Source organism: Pollachius pollachius (genome assembly GCF_949987615.1).
Source record: "Pollachius pollachius genome assembly, chromosome: 4".
Classification (NCBI taxonomy): Eukaryota; Metazoa; Chordata; class Actinopteri; order Gadiformes; family Gadidae; genus Pollachius; species Pollachius pollachius.
This window is the reverse complement of record NC_136937.1, coordinates 14,350,383-14,355,747: the sequence shown is the minus strand read 5'-3', so window position 1 is coordinate 14,355,747 and position 5,365 is coordinate 14,350,383. Positions and strand designations below refer to the sequence as shown.

General features: G+C 41.6%; 1 protein-coding gene across 5 annotated transcripts in view; it reads left to right on the top strand.

Annotated features, from left to right (window-relative positions):
* The first annotated feature begins 845 nt into the window (after nt 1-845).
* rabgap1 (RAB GTPase activating protein 1) overlaps nt 846-5,365 on the top strand; it is a 70,960-nt gene continuing 66,440 nt past the window's right edge. For 2 of the 5 annotated variants that reach the window (XM_079735762.1, XM_079735760.1), the window contains exon 1: nt 846-947. The gene's annotated coding sequence lies outside the window, so the exon portion shown is untranslated. The remainder of the gene's footprint in view (nt 948-5,365) is intronic. The other 3 variants (XM_079735763.1, XM_079735761.1, XM_079735764.1) reach the window with 3 other exon arrangements.

The window sequence follows — 5,365 nt, the reverse complement described above, 5'->3', positions numbered from 1 at the left end:
GTTGGCCTTTGGGAGCGATGTGCTGCTCTGTTACACTGAGTGAAGAGGAACAGGCTGATATCAGCACCAGAACCCGCATGCTTCAATAAAGAAAAAACAATCACAGGACATGCTGGTGTACTTTTCCTTGATCTAATGTATCTAACGTGCTGTTATAACGATCACAGGTCAGACTTTACCTCTTTTAGTTAATCCATCACCTTGAATCACAAATAAAACTCATTGAATTGAAGAGGCGTGCCCTGGACTATTAAAATATTCTCCGAGTCCAGTTTTATAATCATCAAAAAACATTATTGCAAATACAAAAAAATTCTTCCAAGGGCACATTGCTGCAGCTTTAAATATGTGGGACTGAGTTCTCTGTAGGTGTAAATGGTGTTGCTTTGTGATTCACACACACTCACACAGACACTCACACACACAAGTAAATATATCGATTTCCACAGGTGCTGAAAAGCCAAATGGTTAAAGGTCTGACTTATAAAGACATTTGAAAAGTCAGACTCTATATGAGAACATTCATGATGAAATAGTTTTAACATCACCACAGCTGCCACTGAACTTGACATTATGGGCGTGGCAATTTGCCAACTGCGTTTATAAGTAGAGGCTGTATCTCAAACCAAAAAGACTACACTGTAGTACCTCTCTACAATATCCCATCATGCAACTAATTTCAATGGCAACGTCACCCCTATCTCGTTATGTGAAGGCCGCATATAAGTAGCTTACCAAAAGTTTAATACAAGGATTGTCACAGCATCCTTGTCATGTGTAACGCTACCCTTCCTTCTGCACAGAAGAGGGCAGTGGACGGCGCATGCGCAGTGTCAGGTGATTGGCTTGGGTTGTGTTTACAGCTCGGCTGGATGCTGTGGCTGGTATTGCTAGAGAGTACAATGTTGTACCAAACGCCCATGAAATAACGATCACGGTGGAAAAAGGTAAGGCCAATGACACCTTGCATGTGCATTCGTCTCCTAAACGGAAATGCTCCGTTTCGTAATCGATATTCTCTTTTAATTTGGTCTCAACTGTCATGTTAGCTTGTTTAGCTCCCGCTAGCTCCTAGTCTGGTCAGTCCCAGTCTCATCACGGCCTGTCGGAGGGCTTCATGACCGAGGACATGCGACACCTGTTTTTAGGGTGGGTATTTGGTGTTTCTTTATTGTGCGGAGTGCAGCACCCACTCTGCAGTGGTGCACATGTCCCCCCCAGGATGTCCTCCATCCCTGGACAGCTGTCGTGGTTTTGTCGGACAGCAGCGACCCGAGGCTCGGTCGGGTCCCCCCGCTGATGGCCAGCTCTTAGCATCCACATTGGGTCTGATCATGTAATAGTGGCTGACCAGCACGTCGTGTATACCTTGTGTTAACATGTGTTGGATCATCAGGCGTGGATCCTGAGGTGGCGCCGAGAAGTCTGTCTAAACGTCTAATCTAAACGTCTCTGATTCTGCTGAAAAGCTTTTCACTCTCATTCACATAAAGCGTCCTTCTTTTGGTCTTGCTATTGTGAGCTGAAATGCTTATGGGCACGGTATTTGCGTTCTGCACAACCCCTCTTTCAGAAGTAGCCTTTATGATACACTTATTGAATATGATGGCCAAATTACATGTTTGGGATTTACCTTCTATTCAAACATTTACGATTTAAGAATGCACTATACGTTATTATGTCTAAATTTACAAAGCCATTTATAGCATATCTCCTTTCTCAAGTCTTGAAAGCTTTTTAATCAAAATTAAGTTGACCCTTCCTTCAGTCGACCACATTGAATATTTAATATTGTCAGCCTTTTTATGCTAACCATGGGCAGACCATGTGTTTTGAAATGTATTCTATATATAACCCCACAAAAAATCAACAAATGTAATCTCAATCTTTGGCTCTGCAGTTAGACACATGCAGCTATAAGATAAGGGTTAGGGTTTATATTCTTGGCCTACACCAACCTTTTGTATATGGGGCACACTCCTCTGCCTGCCTGTTGCACTTGGGTCATTCAGAACCGCACGTATTTGTAGGGCATGTCTTCTCCAAGCAGGGGCTGGATGAATCATGCAGGCACATTTTGCCGTGATGGTTTCACCCCAAATTGAACTGGCCCTACACAACAGTGCTGCAAACAGCCTGTTTTCCCAACGCATGAAGGTTCCCAGCAGGGGTTGACTTCCTGGGACCAAAGCTTTCATGTTGCTGAAACCATTCAGAGAGCCACATGCCCGCCCTGTGACATGTTGTGTTGTCCTGCTGGAAGTGTGCTTATGCTTGTGGCTAAGCCTAAGTCTTTCTCCGCTTTGAAACGGCTCCTAGTGATGCTCCTGTGACTATAGTGCCGTCGCTGACTGGGCACATTTTTGGATGACATTGGCACCCAAAGTGGTCTTGCGTGTCTCTCTGCAAAAGAAGAGACTGTGTTTACCCACCTTTCTGCAATGGTCCTTTCTTGATCTGTGGGACAATTGGTGTACAGAACTTTGTGTACTCTAATGGTGGCACCAGAGGCTATGCTATGTACATTCTGCACACGGTGCAGCGCATATGGGCCACGCCAGCAGAGAACATTTTAAACAATTATCCTATTGTATCAGTTACCACATTGTGTCTTTAAATTCATATCAATCCCCATAGCATAGCTCATAAGGATGGGGGGAGAAATGATTCAAGTGATTATCGCAATCCCTTGCTTCTTCAATACTTTTATCGACAAATATATAATTTGGTCATTAGAGTTGGCAATTAGCATAATTGACATTTGATTGATGCTATATGGCTATCCGCCCTGTTTCTGCAGAAGCGTCGTTCATAAAATGAAACCAAAGGCCGAGAGAAAACGATTGGAATGCAGAGCATGACGTCCTCCTTTTTGAATTAAATGAATGGGAAAGTAATTATAAAGAACAATATAAAATGGAACATTATATATGACAGTACCTGGGACCCAGGTAATGATCAACAGCATGATTATAAAATTTTATATCAGGAGGCTAATGTTGGATCAAGGTACCGATCACTGTATCAATATAACATGTTGTATCAGGAGGCAAATTTAGGACCAAGGTCATGGTCAATATATGTAGGACACATATATATATCAATATTGCTAGTCGACCAAGAAGATGATTGGAAGTTTCTTTATGCTTAAGTTACAATATTGTCACACAAACAGCATACTAGACTCAAGCATTGGCAACTTCTAACTGTTGATAGCATTTAAAAGCTCTCAAGGCTGTGAACTTTTTGTTGTTGTATTGATGTAATTGGACACTTCTGCAATGATTGCAGTGATGCTACATTCAGCAGTCTTATTTTCAAAGTGACTTACAAATTGACTTAAACAATTATAACATGAATAAAGTAGCTTTCTAGGTTCTGGGACTGCAGAATCTGGTTTCTGAAATCCACCATCTGAATTGAGTTACGTGTTAGCAAATGTTGTACCGCAGACTGTTGGAAGAAAAGGTATTTAAGTGAGGGGACCGCCTCTGGTTGGAAATGCAATTCCCTCTTATTTTCATAGCATGGTGTGTGTTTATTTAGAGTTTGGATCAAAGATTTGAAGGAGTTGTAAGACGAAGCAATGCAGTTTATTGGAGACCTATTGCATTAGGTCACTGGGTAAGCACAATTTGTTTGCATTAGTTTTTCATTTTTCACATACATCACATGAGCTACTCAGCACAGCTACTGCTACTCTGGGTGGCAGTAGCTCGGTAGGTGGAGTAGGTTGGCTGGTGACCGGAAGGTTGCTGGTTCGATCCCCGGCTCCTCCTAGTTGATTGTCGAGGTGTCCTTGAGCAAGGCACCTAACCCTAACTGCTCCCGACTGGCTGTTGCCTTGCATGGCTGACTCCGCCGTCGTTGTGTGAATTTGTGCGTGCATTGTGAATGTGAGGCAATATTGTAAAGCGCTTTGGGTGGCCAATGGTCAGAAAAGAGCTATATAAATGCAGCCCATTTACATTTATTTACTTTTATGAACTGCTTTCAATGAAAACTAGCAAAGAAAAAAACTGACATTTGAATGAGATGACTATAGAATATATATTGTGGCCATCTGTTCGTTAAAGACATACAAACAATTTGTAATATTTTATTTTTATATTATTTAAATGATTAAATAATGAGACACCTTTGTTGCCTGAGAAAGATGCAGTGGCACTGTCACACCAAAATTGTACCGGGGGCGAAAATTGTACCGCCTACGTAATTCGCGTTCGAAATATTACGTCATCGTTCGACGCGATTGTCCGTTGCCAGGCAGGTTTCAAAAAACATTCGCGCTCATGTTGCCAAAGACGAAATAACATAATACAGATAACACTTGTTTTTACTTTTTAAGTATTGTATTGAATTTAGCTAGTAAACTGAGTGTTCAAGGTGCTAAAGTGTATCATAGTCTTGCTAGCTTGTGTTAAAACAATCGGTTTACTAGCTAAATGCGATTAAACAATTAAATACAATACACATATAAAGTTAGCAACGCTAATAAATGTAATTTGTAAAATAAGGCACTTGACGTCTACACAACAATGAAACCGTGGGAATGAGGGACTGGTCTGGGTGTGTTTTGGTTAGTACAATGCAATACTTGCTTGCCAAATCACACACCACCTCCTCCTCTACCTTCCCCTATTCCTCACTTGGCCTCCTATTGTCCGGCACCTTGTGACTCAGCACCAGGAAGTAGCGCTGCTCGATTATGGAGAAAATCCTAATCACGATTATTTTGGTCAATATTGAAATCACGATTATTTTTGAGTTTGAAAACATGATGTATTTATTCAGCATGTCTCTCCCAAAAACCCTTTGTAACTGAGAACTTTGAAATTTCGCCTTAAAAAAAATACACAAAATGGTCAAAAAGAAAATCGTTTGATCGTTTGACACTAAATCTTAATCGCCCAGCCCTACCAGGAAATACCCTCCCCTATCTGGGACCCCATGGTCCTGTTACTTTTTCGTCTTGTTATCTGCCTTGCTACCAGTGTGATGCCAGGGGAAGGGGACTGTGACTAGGGGTAGGCTGGGCCGGGGTCCAGCTGGCGGCCCAGAACAGAACCTCCAGTGCAGCTGCGGCAGGGAAGGGAGGGATGATGATATTTAAGAGATGTGCATGGGGTTCAGTGCGCATCACTTCATGCTTGGATGTTTACGAAATTACAGTCAATGAAAATCTATTGTTGTTTCTTTGACAATTTGGCATTTGTGTTACAGATATATGCACTGTTTATCTTCTATCTTGCCTGCATAATCAAAATAGGAGTTTGTGCCCTGTGTGGCATAATATTTGGCGTTACCCAAGATATATATATGTATATATATTATTTCATTTATTTTTTCTTCCCGCATCTATAAT